This window comes from Hyaloscypha bicolor, assembly GCF_002865645.1.
Source record: "Hyaloscypha bicolor E unplaced genomic scaffold K444scaffold_118, whole genome shotgun sequence".
In the NCBI taxonomy this organism is placed as follows: Eukaryota; Fungi; Ascomycota; class Leotiomycetes; order Helotiales; family Hyaloscyphaceae; genus Hyaloscypha; species Hyaloscypha bicolor.
This window is the reverse complement of record NW_020194620.1, coordinates 627289-639912: the sequence shown is the minus strand read 5'-3', so window position 1 is coordinate 639912 and position 12624 is coordinate 627289.

Genomic DNA, 12624 nt, shown 5'->3' with positions numbered 1-12624 from the left:
TTAGACTTATAATAAATACTTTTCTAGAATTAACTTTACTATAAGTATCCTTAGGAATAAACCTTATAATACTTAAGAGGCTATAATAAAGTAAAGCCTACTATTATATAAGGTCTATTAGAAGTAATTTAAGGCTTACTTGGCTAATATATTTTAAATACCTTAAATCCGTTAATAAGATATTTTTAAGGAACTCCGAGATCTTTATTAGAAGAATAGTAAGATAGTTACTAAGTTATATACTTAAATAATTAGTCTCAAAGTTAATTAGGACCTATATCCTAAAAGAAACCGGATCCGGACTCTTAATACTATTTTATCTAACTATAAGATTTATTAAATACTTATATTTATTCTCTCAGGAAATAAGATAATATTTATTTCCAAATAGCTTAAGAAAGCTTAGAAAATAGAATATACTATTTATTCTAAATTAAGAAAAATAAAAACAGGAGAATCTAGTAAGAATAACTCTGCTCCTAAAGATCCTAACTTAGTGAATTCTAATTTATGAGGCTATTAAAAAAGAAAGAATAAGTTCTAAAAATTATATAAGAAATTCTTAAGTAATACTTTAGCTTCTTTAAGGCCTTAATAAAGTATTAGTTCTATTTCAGATATAGTTTATTAGACTTATAAATAGAAAGAATATTTCTTAGGAAATATAAAGTATTTTAAGTATACTAAATAAGCTTAGTAGAACCCTAATAAGGCCAAAACTATAGAAGAGTTAAGGTATTTATAAAAGTAGGTTAATACTATAGTTATAGAAAAGTATTCTAGAGGAGATTCTTTTAAGAAATAGAGAAAAAAAAAAGCCAAATCTTAAATATTAATAATTTTAGCTATAATAAAAAAGATATATAACTTTATATAACTATTTAAATAAGTACCTTAGAAATATATAATAGACTTAGTAATACTAGATTAGATTATAACTTCCTTAATAATAATTAGACTTAAAGCCGGGGCTTTATTACCTTAGCTAAATATAACTAAGATTTTATAATCTTTTATAAAAACTAATTTAAGGTCTATTAAGCCTATAATTTTAAAGTATTTATTATAGATAATTATAGTAAGATATATTCTTTTAAGCTCCGGTTTTATAAATATAAGAATATTAGTTCTTATAGCCTTATTTTTAGTATAGAATTTTATAAAATAACTCTTATATAATATATAGACTATATTAAAAAATAATAAGTATATATACTTATATAGCCTAATAATATTAAGATCCTAATACTAAAAGAGTTTAATAAGGAATTTAACTAGTATTCTAAGCTAATACCTCAAGTCTTATTCTTAACTAAAGGCAAATATAACTATTCTAGATAATAGGCTTTATATATTTATAATAGTTACTAGGTCTTTACTTTATTATATAATTCTAATAATACTAAATAAGAGTTTTTAATATAGTAAATTAATATCTTCTAGAAAAAGGCCTTAGAAATACTTATCTATTTCCGAAATAATAAATATAAAAACTTCTTAGAGGTTTTTAACTCTAATAAAGCTTTAGAACTTTCTAATCTTAGTAATATTAAATACTTTATTAATATAGATAATATAGTCTCACATAGGCCTTTATATAATTTATTAGAGACCTAACTAGAAGTATTATATTTATATTTATAAGATACGTTTTATAAATATTAGATAAGGTCTAGTAAAAGAATAAAGAACTATATCTTTATATTAATTATTATAGACTTAATTAAGTTATAATTAAGAATTAGTATTTACTTTCTCTTATTAATAAAACCTTTAACTAGCTTTAAGGAACTAAGATCTTTATAAAGCTAGATCTTAAAAATATATATTATTAGATAAGAATTTATAAAGAATTTAAGTAGAAAACGGCTTTTAGAACTTACTATAGCTATTTTAAATATCTTATAATACCTTTTAAACTAGCTAATATACTAGCTATATTTCAAGTATATATTAATATTATACTTATAAGATTCCTGGATTATTTTATAATTATTTATTTAAATAATATTCTTATTTATTTCCGAAATAAGAATAAATACTATAATTATATTTACTAGGTACTTACTAGATTATATAAAAATAACCTATTTTATAAACTTAGTAAATATAAGTTTAATATTAAGAAAGTCGAATTTTTGGGCTTTTTTATTAGAATAGAAAATATTTATATAGATCCTAAATAGGTCTATAATATTATTAAATAGTTAGAACTAGAATTATTTTATAATATTTAAATATTTCTTGGATTTACTAATTTCTACTATAAGTTTATCTATTATTACTTTCAGGTAACTATAGGCTTAATAAATCTTTTAAAAGAAATAGAAAAGGACCGGAAATCCGGTTTCTTTATATAAATAAATAAAGTAGCTAAAAGCTTTAAGACTTTAAAAAAAGTTTTTATTATAATACCTATTCTAGTCTATTTTAATTCTTCTAAAAAGATTTATATTAAAATTAATATATTAAAATTCGTAATTACTAGTATTATTTTATAATAAGTTAATCTTAGTAATAGTCCGAAAAAATACTAGTATCTAGTAATATTCTGGTTTCAGAAACTCTCCGGAGCCAAATATAATTATAGTACCTATAATAAGAAGCTGCTTATAATTATTAAAGCCTTTAAATATTAGTACTATTACCTTAAAAAGTCTAGATTTATAATTAAAGTTATTATAAACTATAATAACTTCTAATACTTTATAGAAATAAAGTATTTAAAGAGCTATTAAATATATTAGATAATATATCTTATAATATATAATTTTAATATTATTTATTATAGAGGTATCTTAAACCTAGTAAATAGATCTAGTAAAAAACCTAATTATAAAAAAGGTTCTATTAATATAACTTAACTTCTAATCTTTTAGAATAAGCTAAAGAAAGCTTTTATAATTATAATTTAGAAGTTCTTATAAATATCTAAAGAGTTCTCTCTTTAGAATAGGTATTATTTAATACTTATTATATCTATAATAGCTAAGGAAAAATGTTTATTATAAGACAAGTAAATAGATTATCTTATAGATTCCTTAATTATAGAATTAGTTAAGAAATAAGGTATAGAGAGATATCTTAAAGGCTTTACTATTATAGCTAAAGTAATAAAAATATTTATAATTATATTATTTAATAAAACTAAAGATTTCTCGGTTTCTCGAGTTTTTAAATTAGATAATTATAAATACCTAATTCCCTATATATAAATATATACGGCTACTAAAAGAGCTATAGTATTAGCCCTTCTATCTAAATTCCTTCTAGATATTATTTAGGTAGCTTAGAGAAATAATTCTTAATATTAGAATATTATAAAATAAAGGCTTAGTAAGAAAGATATTAAGGGAAAAGAAATCTAAAAAAATAATTCGGGCATATTTAGATATTATTTAAGAATTATTATACCTAATAATTCCGCTTTATATTAAGAAATTATAAAGCTTTATTATAATAACCTAATAGCTAGATACTATAAAATAAAAAAGACTCTCGAGCTTTTTAGAAAGTTCTAGTATTAGGAAAATATAGAAAAAAATATTTATAATTATTATTAAGAATATAATATTTACTAGAAAGTTAAAATAAAGAGGTATTTACTATATAGTTTACTTAGTAGTTTATTATAGCCTGAGAAACCCTAAAATAAGATTTTTATAGATTTTATTATAGGTTTACTATTATATAAGAATTTAGTAAAAGATCCCGATTTTAATATAATTCTTATAATTATTAACTAGTACTTTAAAATAATAAGATATATTATATATTATAAAACTATTAATTCTCTAAAGCTTACTAAAATTATATAGAAATATGTTTTCTTAATCTTTAGCTTCTCTAATAGAATTATTTCTAATTAAGAAATAGTATTTACTAGCTAGTTCTAGTTTATTTTCTATTTCTACTTAATATATAAATAGTATTTAAGTATAGTTTACTATCCTTAAATAAATAATTAGATAAAAAGATAGAACTAGGCCCTAAAATACTATCTAAAATATTATTATAATACCTAAAAAAATAACTAGTTTAAGAAGTTATTTTTTACGGAATTTATATATAATAACTTAAAATATTAGGTTTAACTTTTATAAAATCCTAAAAACAGGATTATAAAAAAGATACTAGCTATATATAAAAAACTAGAAACCCTTAAAATAAAACAAAAAAAGCTTAAGAATTTATAGTATTATATATAAAATAACTAAGAAACCTATTATAATAAGTACTAGTTAGCTAAATACTATTTTAAAGAAGTCTAGATAATACTATTAATAAGAAATATTAAACTTAAAATAGGAAAGCTTAAACCAAAATTTATAAATCTATTTAGGATCCTTAAATATATTAGTAATTTAGTATATAAGTTAAAACTACTAAGTATATATAATTATTTATATCTAATTTTCTATATTTCTTTTCTTAAAAAATATATAATAAAAAAGAATTAGAAGCTATATTTATATCTTTTTAGAAAATTTCTAGAATTAGTAAATAATAATAAAGAATAAGAATAGAAAATAAAAGCTATTATTAATTACTAATAAAATAGTAGAAGTAAGAAGTAATAGTATTTAATTAAATAAAAAGCCTAGCCTAAAGATTATAATATCTAGTTATTTATTTTTCCTAATCTTAAAAATTTCAAGGAACTTCTGAAATTATATAATTAAAACTATAGCTTAAAATCCAAAATTACTTTTTAATAATTTCTTAAGATTAAAAAGAATTCTGAATTACTAAGAAAAAGGCTATTTAAAAAAAAAAGAACCTAAATAGCTAAGAAAAGGCCCGGAATAATAATAAAGATATTCTTTCTCTAGGTTTTTTTACTTATAAAGGTTTTCTAGGGTTTTATTAAGGCTTATAAGAATTATATTTAAATTATTAGAAAAAGGTTTAGAATTAAGAAAGATTTATTATAGATAGACTAATTATAAGTATCTTAAATAAATAAATTCTAATTTCTATAAATTCCTAATTCCTAAAATAAAAATACTAAATACTAGTCTTATTTAGAACTTAGTAAAAAATTAGCTAATACTTTCCGGAATTTACTTATCTCTTAATAAAATATAATTATACTATAATAATATTAGTATTAAGAATATTAAAAGAAGTAAGTAAAAAACTTATAATAGCTATATATACTTTATAAAAAGCCCGAACTTCTAAAATTAGGTTCTAAATAGCTATAAGTATTATATTATTAGTATTTAAAATACTAATAATAAACTACTTAATAATCTTAATACCTTAAAAATAAATATTATAGTATTTCTTTAAGGAATTAGTAAGTATTTAAATATATTAGAAAAAACTTATTTTTAGAATACTAATTTAAATAGTATTATTATTTACCTTATTAAAATAAGAAGAAGAATTCTAAAGCTTATTAATATTCTTCTAGTTTTCGAAAACCTAATTAATAGTATTATTCTTATTAGTATAATACTATTTAGGATATATTTTAAGAAATTTCTTAAAAACTATAATAATATCTTTCTAGAACTAGTAAGCCTCTAATAAATAATAAGAAATCTGAAATCATATTAGCTTTAATAAATATTAAAGCTAAAGAACTTACTAATATATAAGACTCAGAACTCTTATTATAATAGTTATAATTTTTCTTACTAGATACTATAATATATAAAATAAAGGAATTAATAAGTAAATACTTGAAATATTTCAAGTATTTACTAGTAATAGGAAAGGAGATTACGAGATTATCTTTATACTTATTATTATATAGGCAGATAATAAAGCTAGAAGAAAATATTATAGAATTAATTAAAAATAATTAAAAAAGGCTTAGAGAAAAATAAAAGAAAAGGCTAGAAAGTAATAATAAAAAAAGTTATTATATATATAGTTATTAGAAAGAAAAAGAGTATATAATAATATAAAGAGGTCTTTTTATAGAAATAGAAAACTACCTGAATTAATTACTAGTTTTTATACTAGTCCTAATTAGAAACTAGTATAACTAATTAATATATATTTCCAGAAGCCTATAAATAATCTCTAGGACCTTAGAAATATTTATATAGGTTTCTTATATAAATATTTATTAAATTCTTTCTATATAGCTATTTATATTATTCTAATATAAGATCTAATAAATAATATTAATTTTATAAAATAATACCTTAGTATTTTAGATTAAGCTAATTAGAATACTCAGATCCTAAATAAAATTATAATTACTAGCTAGCCTTTATACCTAGGATATAATTACTCTTTCTTTTTACTTACTTAGCTCTAATCTAATTAGACGATTTTTATATCTATTATCTAGATTATATTAGTAAAACTATTTCTTAAAATACTAGAAGTTTACCTTAGTTAAATAATTAATTAATTAAATATTTACTAGAATAAATTAATAGATCTTAGGAATAAGATTCTAGAAAAGAAGTATAATTATAATATATATAGAATTATATATAACTTAAGGATATATAATAAACCTCGGATATTATAGGTATTAATTAGGGAGATTAGAGGCCTTTTAACTTCATAACTAATTACTATTTATATTATAAGTATTAGGCTTATAAATTACTAATTATATATATATTATCGGGGCCTCCTATTTAGAGAAGGCTTCCCTAGACCTTATAGAAGAAATAGAGATTAGTTTTATATTGAATTTAATACTATAGTTTTATAACTAACTAATTTATTCTATTATCTTATTACCTACTAATAAATACCTTATAGAAATAAACTAAATTTAATTCTATATAAGCTAAAAATTCTATAATATTTATATTAAAATAAGCTTATTATATAAAAGTATTATTAGTAAAATCTAGAGAATTAAATAAGAAAATAAAAAAAGTAAAAAAGAATATAAAAAATAGAATTAATAAAAGAAAAATAATTCTATATTATTTATTATTTAAATTAATAATATTAATTAATTTAATAGCTTAAAATATAAATTTTATAATATTAGAATAATAAAATATTATATTTTTAATTATTTATAAAATAAAGAATTATTTATTATATAATAATTTTAGTTTAATATAAGCTATTTTACTTTTATAAACTAATTTGCTTTTTCTAATTAAAGAAAAAGATTTCTTTTAATTATAATATTAAGTTTAATTATTAGCTTTTTTTATATTTATATAAAATAATACTTTTAAACTTATAATTATAAGAAACTTCTTTTATTATATAATTTAATTAAAAAAAATGAAAAAATAATTAGACTATAATATTTATTTTAATTTTTTTTAATAATTATATATAAATTCGAATTTTATTATTTTTATAAGATTTAAATTATATAAAAAATTTAATTAAATTAATAATTTTATATTATAGTTATTTATTTAATAATTTATTTTTAAAATATTTCTAAAATAATATTATAAGTTTTAATTAAATTTAAATATAAATTTAATAAATAAATTATAAAATATAGAATTATAAAATATTTATTATATTTATAATAACGGGATTAATATAATAGCTAGGGCTTAAAAAATTAAAAATCTTATATATTAGAAATATTAAACTAAAATTACTAAAATATTAGCTAGCTAAATAAAACTAGTTATATAATAGCTATTTTCTTTTAATTTTAGCTAATATTATTATAATATTTAGAAATATATAAAAAGTTTAATTAATTTCTAATATAAATTATTATAATTATAATATTATATAATAAATTTATATTAAATAAAAAAAGATTTAAGTTAGAAATTAATTAAAACTAGTATTTTATTATAAGTATTTTATTAATTAATAATTAAATTAAAGATTTAAAAAAAGAAATTAAATATAAATATTATAAAATTAAAATAATTCGAATTTTTATAATAAAAATATATAAATTAAAAAATAAATTATTATATATAATATTATAAAAGAAGTTCTTATTAATAAAGTTATTAAATATATAATATAATTATAATATTTATTATATATTATAAATAAATTATATATAAATAATAAAATATAAATAATAAAATATAAATAATAAAATATAAATAATAAAATATAAATAATAAAATATAAATAATAAAATATAAATAATTTAAAATATAAATAATAAAATATAAATAATAAAATATAAATAATAAAATATAAATAATAAAATATAAATAATAAAATATAAATAATAAAATATAAAATACGAGATATAATTATATAATCTTATATTTTATAAATAACTTAATTAGTAAATTTAGAAATTATATATTAATATTATAATATTATAATTCTTATTTTAAAATATTAACTATTTTATTAATTTATATAAATAGTATTATTATAAGTATAATATTTAAGGCTTAGAAAACAAAATAAAAAATCTTTTATAAAAATAATTCAAAACTAAAAAAGAGAAAACTAGAATATAGAAGGCTATAAAGAAGTATATATATCCTATAATATACTAGTCTCAAAGAGGCTTAGTTTTCTAAATATCTCTAGTATATTTCAAATATACTTTTCTAATAAAGTAGCTATATTATATATATCTAGAAAATATTTAATATCTAGTAAGATATCTCAAATACTAGATATCTGGGAATTATAATATTATTTCTCTCTTTATAATAAATTTATTTCCGAGCTTTATAAAAGCTATTAAATTATTTAATTTTATATTATATTTCTTTTTAAAATAAAACTAGTATCTCAAATATAAATATTATATATAAAAGGCTAGTATTTTTATTATATAACTTAGAAGAATTTATTATTATTTCTATATAGTTCTAGATAAATATTATTTTTTATATAGTTTAGCTAGTATTATAAGTTTTATAAAAGTTCTAATATATTAATATTATTATTATAGAAACTTTATAAAACCAGAAAGCTATTACTTAGTACTAAAGCTAGATATTATACTAGATCTTTATTCTAACTAACTTACTAAATTCTATATTTTAGCTTATTTCTTATTAGCTTAACTATAATAATTCGTTTAATATTATACTCTTATTTATTATTCTCTAGTATTAATAGAAATAATTCCGGATTTACTTAATTTAATAAAGAATTCTAGAAATATTTTTATAGTTTTTTTATATAAAAAACTAGATATATCTTTATAGTTTCTAGTAGTTTTAAGAGAAATAAATAGCTATATTATTTCAGAATCTCAAATAGGCTCTTTATTTAGTTCTCTAGCTTCTGGTTTAGATAATTAGATTTCTAATACTTTATAATAACTTATATTTTATTTCTAATTTTGAAATTAATTAGATAATAGTATTTATTAGCTTATATTATATATTATTTCTATACTTATTCTATATAGCTTTAGGCAAGTTACTATAATTTATATAATTAATTTACTAATATTTTAGCTTTATTTCTATTTAGATTTTCTTTAAATAAGTTAGCTTTAATAAAAAAGTTCTAGTTTAGAGAAATATAAGACTTATAGCCCTTTTTAGTTATAAATAGAAACTAGCTAATAGTTTTATACTAAAAAAAGGCTTATTAATAATTAATTATAGTAACTTATTTATTTTAGTTATTTTAGTAATAGTTAATATATAGGTATAATTTCTAATTAAAATACTAATTAATAATCTTTATTTATTTATTTATTTAGGAATAATTAGTTATTAAGAATTTAAACTTTATATTAATTCTTATATAGAATTTGCTCCAGAAATCAAATATAAATTAGGGTCCCTAATCTAATATAATTATTTCCAAAATAATTATTTAGTATATTATATAAAATAAAAATAGAAATACTAGTTATTTAGCTATAATTATATTTTATACGGGAATTATAATTAGGTATTTAGATAAATAATCTATAAATATAATAATTATATTATAGCCCGATTTGCTTCCTAGATAGCTTTTAAAGTCTATAGTAATATATTACTAAAAATAATTAGAAACTAGAAAGAAATAAAGTAAACCAGGCTTTTTATTTCTAAATATATATAATCTTTTATAAGTATAGTAATTATTATAGTATTAATTAATATTTATATTTATAGATAACTAGTAATATTATTTCTTTAATAGCTAATAAAGCTTTATATATCCAGAATATTTAGAAAGAAATTTATTATATACTTTATAAATTAGAGTAGTTTATAAAAATAGTCCGGGAATTATTTTATTCTCTATAATATAAAGTTTTTTATAATATAAAAAGAAGCCGTTTTATAGTATTTAGATATTACTTTTAGCTTAAGCTATTATATATAGCTTTTCTAGATCCGGTAATATATAATTATTTTATAAGATCTTATCTATAAGTTATAAACTACTATATTTAATAGAAGCTTCTAATAGTATTTCTATAAGAGCTATTATAATAGAGTTTACTAGTAAAGCTTCTAAGAAAATATCTTTTTCTAGGGAAATTATATTTTTAATAAAGGTATTTTTTTCCGGGAAATCTTTAGTATATATTTGATTTTTAGAACCGAATTCCGGATTAAATAAACTAACTTTATATAATATTATTATAAGCTATAAATTATAAATAATCTCTGAATTAATCTTATCTTTAAAAAGAAATACTTAAGTTTATAGCTTTTTCTTAATTTGGCTCTAAATATTTATTTTATTTTATTTTTATAATAAAGTATTTATTTATTTAATTTTCCAGAATAATATATAAGCTTAAAGTAATAGTAAAATAAGAGCTTAGCCTATCTAGCTTATTAAGAAAAGAGCTTTTTAGTAATTATAAAATATTCTAAGATATAGTAATTAGAATAGACCTTAAAGAAAATATTCTAAAAGCCTTCTAGTTTAGCTTTCTATTTTTCTAATACTTATATTATAATAAGTATTTCCTTATTATATATATTATAATTAAGCTTTACTAAAAATATAGTTTTGGAAAAATAAGCTATAGAATACTAAAGACCTATTTCTGAATTTTATTAAGAAAATAAGCTAATAACTATTTCTTTAAATATATTTATTTCTATTATTATAAGTAAATCTAAATTATAATATTATAAAACTAGAATAGAAATTATAGCTTTCTTTAGATAAATAAAAGCCTTTTAATATTACTTGAACTATTTAAAAGAAATATTCTTTTTTATAAATAAAATAAGAGGTTTAGTAATTTATTTATATTTTCTAATAAAATATTTATAAAAGTTATAGAAATTAAAGAAGAACTATATATCTTTAACTATTTTTTTAGGAATTACTAGTTATATATTACTTTAATTTTATTAGGATTTATTTTAATACTAGATATAGAAATAATAAAACCCAAATATTTTATATATATAACTTTAAATTCCGATTTCTTAATATTTATTTAGAGGCTAGTAAAATATAAATAGTCTAGTACTTTTTATATATACTTTTTATATTTTACTAGATTTTCTAAATAAATAAGAATATTATTAAAATATATTATATAAAAGTTATTTAAATACTTAAAAAGTATATTATTTATATAATATTAATATATAACCGGGTTATTTATAAAACCTTTCTAAAAAACATTATATTTATATATTTTATAATAAATATGAAATATTATTAGTTCCTAAAAGTTCGGATCTATAGCTATATAATAGAAAGCTTAATAAATATCTAATTTAGTATAGATCTTGGCCTTAGATAATTAATTTAAAATCTTATTAATAAGTCAAAAGAAATATTAATTCTTCTAAATAATATTATTTAGATAATAGAAATTAAAATAGAAATATAAACCTCTATTTACTTTCTTTATAAAAAGAACTAATAAAGTAAAGAGAGCCTAATTAGCTTTAATAAAGCTTTTAGCTAGATTATTTTCTAAGAAATACTTGATTTCTAGAAGCTCTTAAATAAACTATTATTAGAAGAATTAATATCTAATACTTTCGGTTCTCTTTAGGCTTTTAATCTAAATCTTATAATTATATAATATATAAAAAAGAAGAATATTAGATTTCTTTTTAGAGAAAATAGAAATATATTTCTTGAGATTCGGAAATAATATTTTCTATAATTACTAAAGCTTTATTTCTACTAGCTATTAATTCTCTAGGCCAGGAATAACTTCTTTTTTTCAAGCTTTAAGCTTTTTATTAATCTTATAAATAGAAATTTAACTAATACTATTATTTTCTTTCTTAGTTATATAGTTAAATATTATAAAAATAAGAATAGCTAGATCTAATATTTACTTTTTATTAAGGACTTCTTTCTGCTTTTTTGGCTTTTATTTAGATATTATATTTTTATTAGGCTATAGAAGCTTCTTTTCTATAGTTTTATATAATTTCCTCTAATTAGTTTAAAAAAAAACTATTTAAGAATAGAAAATTTCTAGAAATAGCTTATAATAAAATCTTATTAATTAGTATTCTTTTAATATTTCTTATTAGGTTACTTCTTTAGCTATTATTATAAAATACTAATAATATAATTAAATTATATAGATTTAGGTTTATTCTTTAGCTATATAAGCCTATATCTTTTATAGTTAATTAGAATATTAATATATATTTTTTATTTTTTTATTAAGAATAATATTATAATTTCTAAAATTCAAAATAATTATAAATATATTAATACTTTATTTATTAATTAGAAATAAGACTTTTATATATTTCTTAATAGATTTAATTAACTTTCTATTAAAACTATATA